This window comes from Eublepharis macularius, chromosome 1, assembly GCF_028583425.1.
Source record: "Eublepharis macularius isolate TG4126 chromosome 1, MPM_Emac_v1.0, whole genome shotgun sequence".
NCBI classification, from domain to species: domain Eukaryota; kingdom Metazoa; phylum Chordata; class Lepidosauria; order Squamata; family Eublepharidae; genus Eublepharis; species Eublepharis macularius.
The window spans coordinates 30,973,762-30,986,356 of record NC_072790.1 but is presented as its reverse complement, the minus strand read 5'-3'; positions in this window follow the sequence as shown (position 1 = coordinate 30,986,356).

Here is a 12,595-nt window from a genome sequence, read left to right as displayed (position 1 = left end):
ATTTATACAACTTTTTTGGTATGACTTTGGAATATTACTGAAAGTTCCAGTTGCTGTATCTCAAAGGATATTTTAGTACTTAAAAAGGATAGCCAGATTATGAAGGTGTTGAAGCAATTTCCTTACCTGTGAGGTAGTGTTAAGAATTGTAGGGCCTTTTTGTTTCAAGAAAAGACAACGGTGGGGGAATATGAGAGGTTTAAACAGTTATTCTTCTAGTGTCGCCAAGTCCGGTTTGGGAAATTCCTGGAGATTTGGGGGTGGAATCTGGGGAGGGCAAAGTCTGGGGAGGGAAGGGAGCTCAGTAGAGATGTGATTCCATACAGTCCGCCCTTGAATTTGCCATTTCTTCCCGGGGAATGGATCTCTGTGGTCTGGAGATCAGCTGTAATTCTGAGAGATCTCCAGGTCCTATCTGAAGGATTGCAACTCTGTACACTTTGGAGAGGAAAAATGGATAGAGAGAACTTTTCTCCTCTCTCAAAATATTGGACCCTGTGGTAGTGGAGTAAGAGAACCCACTGAAAATGGCAGTAAATTCATGACAGATTCAAGGAGTAGTTAACTTGTGAAATTCACTGTCAGTGGATGCAATGATAACAGAAGTTTAGATGTTTTAATAGAGACAAGCAGGGCTTTTTTTCAGCGGGTACATGGTGGAAGAGAGTTCCGGCACCTCTTAAAAATGGTCACATGGCCAGTGGCCCCACCCCCTGATCTCCAGACGGAGGGGAGTTTAGATTGCCTTCCGCACCGCTTGGTGGCGTGGAGGGCCATCTAAACTCCCCTCTGTCTGGAGATCAGGGGGCGGGGCCACCGGCCATGTGACCATTTTCGCCGAGGACAATTTAAACTTTAAAAAACTCCCCCCTTGTTCCGGCTGCCCCAAAGTGACATCATTGTGTGGACTTGAGTTCCACTACCTCTTTCCCAGAAAAAAAGCCCTGGAGATAAGACCATTTCAAAGAAGATAGATCCATCAGCACCTGTGGTCACTGTGACTAAATGGACCCTCCATATTCATAAGGAGTAAGTTACCCACTGAGGTCTAGTGCTGGAAGGAAACAGTGGGGACGGTTTGGCTTCCATTCCCTATGTGTGGGCCTTCCCGGGGGGCACTGTGTGAAACAGCATGCCGAGTCTAGCAGACTTCCAGAACGACCACAGTTGTAAAGATTAGTCATAGGAAAGAGCATATAAATCAGCCTTGGTTAGGAAGAAAATGCTCAGCTATTCTTTCAATGACTGTCTCTCATCTTATTTGGCACTTTAATTTAGGCTTTTAATGAACACCCAATCTGGGTGCCTGGTATTTTCTGGATTCCAAGTGACATGTTGTAGTCCTCTGATGTGGTCTCTGGTTTCTGGCTCTGACATTGAGGAGGGAGGCAGAAAAACATTGCTTCTCCTCCCTGGCAACCGAGCTGTAGCTAGATAGGGGAATATACATAGATTTCTGCGACTGTCAAAGTAGATTTGTAAAATTCCTTCTGGAATCAAAGTTCTCATCCATTTCTTTGCACTACAAGGAAGATGTCCAAGCCCTTCCTGACATAGTAGGGATGCCGGGCGCTGCCCCCTGCCACCACTCACCTGGCTGGCGGGTGGGAGGTCTAGGGAGGCTGGCTGGACCACATGGTGAAATGGCCCACACATGCTGTGCGGGTGATGCCATCGCCTCTGGTTCAAATCAGACGTTTTGGGGTCGCAGAGGAGGTGATTCTTTAGGAATCAGCCCAAAATGTAGTGGGAAATGCTGTGTTTGGGGCTGATTCTTAAAGTATCAGCCCCACTAAAACCCTGATTTACACCAGAAATGACATCATTGGGTTGGAGCTCAAGCATGAAAGAAGAAAAGCAGCCCCCCGTCCCCCCGCCCGGAGCTTCCGTCTCTGATTTCAAGGTAGGTAGACCTGGCACCTCTGTGACACACACATGTAGACCACCAGTAGATTATAGTTTATTTTTTCTAATCCTTTTCATGACTCATTAGAGTTTGACTTGATCAAGGCTTGGTTGTAGGGTTGCCATCCTCCAGGTGGGGACTGGATTTCTTCCAGAATCCCGATGGATCTCCAGAGAGATCAGTTCCCATGGAAGAAATGGCAGCTTTGGAGGGCAGTTTTTATGGAAATATGTCCCTCCCTCCCCAAACTTTGCCCTACGCAGGTTCTGCCTCAAAATCTCAAGGAATTGTCTAAGCCAGAATTGAAAGGCTGCCAAATATGGTTTGGGAAATTTCTGGGACCTGGGGGTTGGAGCTTGGAGATGGTGGGGTTTGGGGAGGGAAGACCTCTGCGGGTATAATGCCATATAGTCTGCCTTCCAAAGCAGCTATTTTCTCCAAGTGAGCTGATCTCTATTGTCTGGAGATCTATTGTAATTCTGGGAGATCGCCGTGCCCCACCTGGAGACTGGTCACCCTACAGAGCTGGCAACCCTACTTGACTGGTAACAATTTTCTCCAGGTAGCAATTTTCCCCAGGCTAGTTTAGCAAGGGATCCTGACGGTATTTTGCCATCTTCTGGGCATGCAGTAATTGTCACTGGGGGAGGGGGTATTTGTGAATTTCCTGCATTGTGCAGGGGGTTGGACTAGATGACCCTGGAGGTCCCTTCCAACCCTATGATTCTATAACTAGGTAGCCTTCACAGCACAGAGAGAAAGACCAATAATTTCATGCCTCTTGGTTTCTTTGCATCCTGCTTGGGATCTGTTTGTTTGTTTGTTTGAAGTCACAAATTTATTCAAATGCATATCCTGCTTTTCAGTAAACAATTGTTTAGAAGCACCAAATCCCCTTCCACAGAAAAAAGAACAAAACATTTCTTTTGTTTTGGCAGTCCAAATCCTGGGGTGGGTGTGTTGGGGAAATAACTGATATAGAACCTGTTTTAAGGGCTGGCAGCCTGAATACCCTTTAGGCATTTTGGGAATTAAACTTACTCTCCCAGGAGACATAACTGCAGTTGTAGGGCAAGAATATGTGCTTTCCAAAGGGAGCTACCTGACCATCTCTGAGTTATGGTAAGAGCCAAGCTACAAGTGACGCCTTACACAGGTTGGACACTTGTCAGTTTGCCTCAAGTGTTGATGGGAAATGTAGGTGTCCTGGTTTTACAGCTTGGCTCTCCATTACAGCTGCAAGACCAGGATGCCTACATTTCCCATCAAAACTTGAGGGAAGCTGACAAGTGTCCAACCTGTGTCAGGGCTTTAGGACTAGGCTACTAATTTCTCCCTTTAAGACGAGTGGGACATGCAAGGGCTTCACTTGCAGAGGCCTTTGTAGGTCTCGCTACACATGCGAGGTTGACGGTTATGGCTGCTGCTTTGCCTCTGAGGGCTAGTAGTGGAACCTTTAAATAATGTACACCAAATGGCATTGTGGGTAAACGGCAAAACGTTAACTTTAGAATCGAGTGATAAGGAAATCATGTTGAGGTCATGGGTCGTCTCGTCAGTGTGAGTTACATGAAATTAAATGAGCAATGCTAGGCTGGCACTAGGGGGAGCTCTTGGACCAAGCCTAGGCCAGACTGTTTGGATGCTTGGAGCGTTATTTTTGATCAATAAGTTTAGGAATTGGGAAAGTGGAATTCTCAGGCATCCTTTTACATGTCTTCCTGGGGTCTATATCACCATGATGCAAAAGAGACTTCTTCATGTTAAGGACATGTTCCTAATTCAGGGCCATGAATCTTACCTAAGACAAAAAATAGGAAAAGGTCTTGTCACATCTTAAAGGCTAACAGAATTATTAATTAAAGGACCACAGACTTCTGTGCTGACTGATGCAGCTACCTCTCAGGATTTATTTAAAATGACTAAGTTAGGGTACATGTGCATCAGTGGTCCTTTCTTGCTACCCATGACCTGAAAAGCTATGATGGAAGTGGGAAATGAAAGGAATAAATAGAATTTCTGAACTGGTTTTCTCTCCAGTATTATTCACAGCAGGGTCCAAGATGAGGTTATTCTTCTACGTGTTATAAATTAATTTCAAAGACCCCTCCACCCACTTTCTCTAGGCAGTTTTATATACATAGGTATGTACATATGATAAATATTTTATTTGCAACACAAGAAAAAACATGATGTCGTACCCTATTTTGGGTGTGTGTGTGTATGTGTAAATCATGTGATTGTTTGCCCTCCCCACTCCTCTTTCTTCTTCCCAGAGCTTTCCTCTGCTACAAAAATTCTTTCTCCAAACTGAATTTGCTCTCTTTCTGTAGGAAATCAAGCCAGATTTTCCCACAAACTCAGACAGCTATTAAAGATATATTATAACCATATGGGTTGGTTTTTTTCCATTCAGCCATAAGCCAACATGAGGTAACAAGGAATAGATTAACTCCTCCAAAACCAACAGTGCACCAAAGTATACCACAGTACAAATCTTCCTCATACCAAATATGAAAATGATGGTACTCCCAACCACCAGAGAAGAAGGATGTGGAATTTGCTCCCACTGACCTGCAATTAAAACAGCTTCCAACCATTCCTAGTACTGTTGGAGAATAGCAACATATTTAGTATAGAGAAGAAGATCCTGAAGGAAGCAGCAAGCTGTAGTTAGGACTAGAGATGGGCACGAACCAAAATACAAACCAAAGTTTGGCATGAACCAGCACATTTTGTGGTTCGTGAACCAGAGGTTCGTCAGAGCCCATTTCTCACAAACTTTAGGCTGGTTCGTTTGGTTCATTTTTTGGTTCGTCACTGCAGACAGCCTGGCGCCAATCAATCAGTTTCCTAGGCAATGGGGGATGGGCTTTCTGTAGACCTTCTGCTGACCCAGAAGTGATGATTTGCTGACCCGGAAGTGGCGTTTTCACTAACCAGATGAACCAGTTCGCAAACCGGGACAGGTTCGTGAAAGTTCATGGTTCATTTTTGGTGAAATGTGACAAACCACGAACCACACAGTTCGTTTTTTTCCCCGGTTCGTGCCCGTCTCTAGTTAGGAATGTTGGGGGAATTCTATTAATAAAGCTTTTGTTACACTTAATCAGTTCAGTGTCCTGACTGTTGCATAGGCACTCTTCCAACAGGCACAGCTCAAGGTATTCACTTGAGAAAATCAAATTGTTTCCTAATAACAATCTTAATGGACATTCTAGTTATGTGTTGGGAATTCTTTAGCAGTAAAGCAACACTCTAGGGGTGTTGACTGCCTGACCTCATAAGACTGTGCTTACTTTATTTTTGCACTTTTTGCATTGGTCATTAAACTTACACTGAATTTTAAAAAAAGGAAAGTTCTCTCCTGCTTTCTGGCACTCATTAACAATATTCAAGAGAGATGCCTTTCATAATAAACAGCATTCTTAGAAGAACGTGCAGAAACAAAATCCATGTATATTATCACTTATTAAGACTGACCAAAATGATACAGAATGGTGCAAACGTGGAACTTTTTAGAATGCTGGATGTCACCCCCTCCCGTCAATAACGGCTCAGTGTTGACATTTTGTCCACAATATGTGTTCCAAGACTGAATAAGGCAGAAGTTCGGAGTACAATAATCCAGGGAGATACTCCCATTTAATCCAGTGAGACTTGTGTATGAGCAGGGCTTTTTTCTGGGGAAAGAGGTGGTGGAACTCAATGGGTTGCCCTTGGAGAAAATGGTCACATGGCTGGTGGCTCCACCCCCTAATCTCCAGACAGAGGGGAGTTTAGATTGCCCTCCGCGCTGCTGGGCAGCACGGAGGGCAATCTAAATACCCCTCTGTCTGGAGATCAGGGGGCGGGGCCACCAGCCATGTGACCATTTTCAAGAGGTTCCGGAACTCTGTTCCACCGCGTTCCAGCTGACAAAAAGCCCTGAGTATGAGTAAACATTCATAGACTTAAACTGCATGTTTACTCCATCTGGATTGAAACCTACCATTTCTTTTTCTGCCTCTCCATGCTCAAATCATCAAATAGTTTGTTTTCCAACAATCCATAGCACAATTACCTACTCATAGTACTTCTCTCCCTCTGTTTAGACTGTGATCTGTCAGTTTAAGACCTTATTATCTGATCTGGGAAAGCACTGATTTGGAAGTACACCCCTCCAAATGCCAGGATGCGATATTGAAGGACCTATAGCTAATCTACAATTCTTGATATAATCTGTACAGCGTTTGATTCCAAACCTCATGAATGACACTTCAGCACCATAAGCGAATAATAAAATCTACATCATGTTGTTCATATTTCCAACAACTCTTTGATATATGATAGTCTTAAAGGTGTCATACGCCATCTACGTACCAATTTATTTTTAAAAAATCTCTTTAAACTAGCGGCTATAAAATGTTTAGGTCCATTCTTAGAGGTGTAGGACCAGACATCTTCTGGCTGCAGGCTCTCCAGATCTCATTACTAGTTATTTTTAGATCTTACTTTAATATACCAAGAACCAATTATAAATTGATACGTCTCTACAAGTTACATGTTAACAGTACCTCAAACTGGGTGCAAAATATTGTCATTTCTTGCAAAAAGCATCTTGTTGGAAGAAACTGATATGGGGGCTGTCAGATTTTAACAACAACAACAACAACAACAACATTTGATTTATATACCACCCTTCAGGACAACTTAATGCCCACTCAGAGCAGTTTACAAAGCATGTTACTATTATCCAAGGCTCATTTCCAGGGGGAACATGCCGGAACGCAGTTCCGGCAGTTCCCCAAAGAGGTCACATGTCAGGTGGCCCTGCCCACCTGACTCCCAGCTATTTGGGGCCAGTTTTGTCCTGGATTGAGCCTCTGACGGGTGGTGGAGCACTCTCCTGTTTAGCAGTGGCCTGATCCTGACCATTTGGGGCCCCTTTTTGGCCATTTTCAGCTCCTTTTTGCCATTTTGTACCCAATTTCAGCCCTGAATGGCCAGGATTGGGTCCAAAACAGCCAGGATAGGTGAGACCAGGGAGTGTGGCATATGCAAATCAGTTACGCTAACGACACATTTCCGGTGATGGCAAGGGGCGTGGCATATGCTAATGAGTTATGCTCATAAGTTGTGCTAATGAGTTCCTTCAGCTCTTTTTCTACAAAATGACCCCTGCTATTATCCCCACAACAAAACACCCTGTGAGGTGGGTGGGGCTGAGAGCTCCAGAGAACCGTGACTAGCCCAAGGTCACCCAGCTGGCTTCAAGTGGAGGAGTGGGGAATCAACCTGGCTCTCCAGATTAGAGTCCTGCCACTCTTAACCACTACACCAAACTGGATTTTGCATCATTACACACCTGTACTTGGACACGACGACATAAAACTATTGTGAATCAACAAGTCACATCCTTGGAAAGTCATCAGTTCTTTACTCCATCTGATTATTAGATGTACTCAATACTTGAAACAAAATATGCTGGTTTTGATGATTTTTATGGATAGTGTAAACCACACTGCATATGTACTATTTATGACGCAAGATTATTATTTTTGCTTAAAGCTTTGCATACTGCAGATTTAAGAATTTGGATAGGTGTAAATGCTTGTATATCCAGGGCTTTTTTTCAGGGGGAACGCGGGGGAACGGAGTCCCGGAACCTCTTGAAAATGGTCACATGGCTGGTGACCCCGCCCCCTGATCTCCAGACAGAGGGGAGTTGAGATTGCCCTCCACGCCGCCAAGCGGCGCGGAGGGCAATCGAAACTCCCCTCTGTCTGGAGATCAGGGGGCAGGGCCACCAGCCATGTGACCATTTTCTCTGAGCGCAACCCACTGAGTTCCACCACCTCTTTTCCCAGAAAAAAAAGCTGTGTATATCTAATAAAATTCCAACAGCTAGAAAGGTTAGGCAAGGAGCTAGGGCACAGAAAGGTCCCAGATTAAATTCTGGACATCTCCAGTTAAAAATTCTCAGATAGTAGCCATTTGTTGGGTTTGGGAAAGATCAAGAATTTTGGGAATCCCTCTGCCAATCAAAGTAGACCTCAGTGCGCTAAATGGACCATCAGGCTGACTTCATACAAAACCCAAGCCAAACAAATTACAAAGTAGAAGTTGCTATTGAAGACAGCTGAGCCTGGAAAACCTTCCTTATCTATACAGTACAAAAAAGATTATGTCAACATCTGAGGCTGCGAAGCCAAGATCCATCCCCCTGGACTCATTTTTCAAATCTGAATTTAGATGTGTAGGATATCTGCAGAACAAAGGTTTAAATACCTACAACCAGGTCCTAGAGTTGAATTAAGTCATTGTCAGAGATGCAGATAATTTAGGTAATACACGCATCACATTTAAAACTAAATTCTAATGTTATAACTTTTACAAATCCAACAAAGAATGCAGACTTGAGCTGGGATGCAGGTCAACAATTTGATGATTGACGGTTGATACCAATTTTTTTGGTGCTACGAGGAATTTGCTCTCTTTGTGTTGGAGCAGGATTTTGGCTGCTTGATTTTTATGGTCACTTACAATGATGTGTTCTTATATACACTTTATCTGATCCCAGTTCTTTGTTCTTTATACTTTGTATTGGAGATTTGGTCCTTGTTTGTCTGATTCGGTATAAGCAAACTTCCAGGCTCATATGTTGGCACCCTTCCTCTTCAGCTTCTGTGTGGGCAATATGGTTGAAACTCCTTCTAACACAGAGGAAGTTTGTCTTCTGCATGGAATTAAAATATACTAGTTTTGTACAAAAAAGATATGGTTCCTGTCAGTAATTCCAGTAGGTCTGAGGCATCCTTTGGAAAAGTTGGGGGAAAGTTATAACAGTGAGCATATTTCTCAGAGGTCCCCAATCTTTTACGCCTGTGGGCATCTTTGAAATTCTGACACAGGGTGCTGGCCTCAACCACAAAATGGCTGCTGCAGGAGCCTGAACCAATCACAAAATGGCTGCCATAGTATGCCTTCAGTCACACAGTGAAGAACGTGCTGTGGTGGCAGCAGCTGCGGAAACAATGTTTTTAAAAATCTGCACAGCCAATCAAATCTCTAGTGGCCAATCAGAAGCCCTGCTGGGCAAAAGCCCCACCCACTTTCTAAAGACGCTTGGTAGTACCAGGAAAGGTGTTGGAAGGTAGTATGGTGCACACGTGCACCATTGTGAGAACTCATGAAATAAACTATCCAAAAGAGAGCATAAAAAAGACATATACACTTATGTATGAGAGTTTGAATATTTAAGAGTCTTTGGATTTGCTTCTAGGGTCAGGCCCAAATCAACTAACAGATTACTTCACAGTCAGTTTGTTCTGCTTTGGTTTTTTAAACCAAACTAAGGAAGTAGTTTGATTAGACAAATGAAAGGGGAAAATCGTGCCCCACATATTATGCGAATTGGGGTACTGGAGATTTATATCTCTGGCGAGTACTCAAAACCATTGCGTGAAAATTCATTTGCTTCAAGCCCAAGATACTCCAGCTGCAGTGTTAAGAGCAGTTGTTCTTCCCTATAAGGCGATAAAACACAAATCCACTGCCTTGCGGACTATGGGTTGGATCCAGATTCAATTGTCAATTTCCACCAATTCCTCCTTCCTGCTGTAGACCTTGCTCATGTACTCAAGAGTTCCCTCTCCTCCAGAGAGCTGCCAGTTGGGGGGTGGGGGGAGAGGCAGGAAATTTCTATTCTGTCATTGGAAAATTTACCCTGGATCCAACTCACTGTCAGAACATTGACTCCCAACATTTCGTCTACGCCAGCAACTGTTTGTTAGTTCTTGCTTTTCAATTATAATTATGAATGGATATGTTTATCGAGGTGTCTTTTAAACAGTTTAAACAGTTTAAACAGTTTAGCGGACTAAATGTTCAAAATGGATGTGCTATCAGATACAGAAACTGTAACATCTGCATTTTTAATGGCTTCAGTCTTATAAAACTGACAATTCATATCAGTTGCAATTTATATTTCAGTCCTTAAGGAATGTTCGTACTCATCTGAAATTTCAGATGAGTTTTTTTTAAACGCAATCTCTGAAACAGCAGGAATATATATGCAACCAGGACTGACTGAATACGTTGTTCAATATTGGTCTTCATATCCAAGGGAAAGATGATGACTATTTTTTGTCTGATGCTAGGGAAGCAGTGGAACAATAAAAGTTTGCATTTGGTCGACCAACTGTATTACGTCCAAACTGGCCAAGGAAGGAAAGAAGGAAGGAAGGAAGGAAAGGAGACCAAATATCTGAAATAAATCATGGTAACTTTATTTATTTAAAACATTTATATGTTGCTGCTTCAGAGACCTGCTGGAGGCAGCTCACGCAATAAGATAAAATCATATAAACGTAACATCGTTAAAATGCACAGACATTAAAAACCAGCCAATAAAGCCCAGAAGCACAAAACATTTGGCAACCTATATGATCCTCATAAGAGTCCTCAGAGTAGAAGCATGCTGTAAAAACCAATTTAAAAGATCAAAGCCCTCAAGTTAAAACTAGGGAGGGCACACTGCGATTGCTGTCTGGTAGAGAACAGCGTTGGCATGCCTCCTAAAAGCAGGAAAACCTCCTTTGTGAAGAAGGCCCACAGTTTGGCCATACTACAAATGAAGACCATAGTGCTGTAATTAGATGGGGAGGCTTTGTGAGTGGGTGGGTTTCTGGAAAAGGCGGCAGTCCTTTAGATGTCCTAGGGCCAGACCAGCGAGGATTGGAAGTTTATACCTAGCCTTAAAAACTGTGGCTAGAAACCAACCACAACTCACTTTCTGGGCACACTGGGGTTTAATATTCCTGAGTTTTAAGGGCCAGAGCAATGAGGACCAAAGAGGAAGAAGAAATGCTCCTTGCTTGTTCTTCCACCTGTTCACTTGGCTTGAACAGGTCAGAGGGAGACAGGAAAGGAGTGGGCAGTTGTGAGGGTTGCCACCAGTTCTACCTCAGGAAATGCTGGGAGATTTTGAGGGTGGCGCTTGGGCAAGATGAAGTATGGGCAGGATGTGATGTCACTTCCAGCAGTGCTCTAGGAATGTCTTCTAATTTCTATGGTAATGACCATAGAGATGAGGAAATTCCTAGGGTGTCATTATGAAGGCCATTTTCTGGTCATTTTTTCTTCTACACCTCGATTTCTCATAGGTGAGGAATTGGGAGTTTACCCACCTCAGGCAGGCAAATGGTAACTCTAGAAGCTGCAGCACTGGAGCCAGGCAGGAAGAGAGGCAGGCTAGCCAGGTACTCAGTGGGGGGGGGGGTCCAAAACAGCCAGGATAGGTGATGTCAGGGGGTGTGGCATATGCAAATCAGCTATACTAATGACACACTTCCGGTGATGGCAAGAGGCGCAGCATATGCTAATGAGTTATGCTAATGAGTTATGTTAATGCGTTCCTCCAGCTCTTTTTCTACGAAATGACCCCTGCCTTGGATAATAAGGTCTCAGATCAAACATTGTTCACTCTTGTCTACACTGCGACAGAACAACATCTGAGTTTTTCTCGGAGGCACTTGGAAGTTATGCCTCTGGTCCTTCTTGCAGTTCAAAAGTGGGATACCTTCCCTTCTTTTGACACATGTTGGATCATAGCCGTATAAGCCTTATAGCTTTCCTTTGCATATGGCTTTCTTCTCCCACTAGCACATTTGGCTCTGTTATTGTGTTTTGAGTGTCCCAAACCTACCATGTTTCTTCAATTGCAGTTCTAGCCTGTCTAAGAAGTGCAACAATATGATGGAACATAGCAGCATGCTTGGCCATTTCCATACTACCTTAAAAAAGTGGCAGGCTCCCGATATGCTGGCGGCTTCTTCGCGTGATGTTTTCTTTAAAATGCACGCAGGGTGTTTTTTCAGCTCATATCGCATGCAGAAGCCACCAGCGTTCCAGGAGCCTGCCGCTATTTTAAGGCAGTGTGGAAATGACCCTCATTTAATCTGCTCCTGTTCTTCTTGTACCTAGGGATCCCAGATGCCTGCTGGTGGCGGAAAATCTCCCAACAGTTTACCTGTTTGTCTGTCTGTCACTGGCAACCAGCAGGAAGTTCTGGGTTTCCCAGTGATCGCCAGCCACCAGCAGGCACCCTGGGAATATGCACGGCATGCGCGCTCCCAGGGGACATGATATCACTTCCTGAAGTGATGTTGTTGTGCTGGCCACGGGCATGCTCCTGTACTTCATTGGGGCCAGTTTTGGCCCCAAATGGGCCAGAATTAGCCCCGCGTTAAGCACAGGAGTATGCCTTTGGCCAACATGTTGATGTCACTTCCCAGAAGTGACAACATCACACCTCTCCGGGAGCCACCGAAAGTAAATCCCAGGTCCACAACCTCCCGCCAGGAGAAGATAGGGACCTGGGAACCCTTCTTGTAGCAGGGAGCCAAGCTACAAGTGACGCCTGACACAGGTTCGACACTTGTCCGCTTCCTTCAATTTTTGATGGGAAATGTAGGCGTCCTGGTCTTGCAGCTGTAATGGAGAGCCAAGCTGTAGAACCAGGATGCCTACATTTCCCATCAAAACTTGAGGGATGCTGACAAGTGTCCAACCTGTGTCAGGCGTCACTTGTAGCTTGGCTCTAAGAGTCAAACTAGATGTGCAGGTTTTTAAAGAGTTAGGTCTGGGTTCCTGTGGGGCAACTGTGGGCAATGGCTGTTTAAAAATAAAGGAGGCATCAAAGGGGCT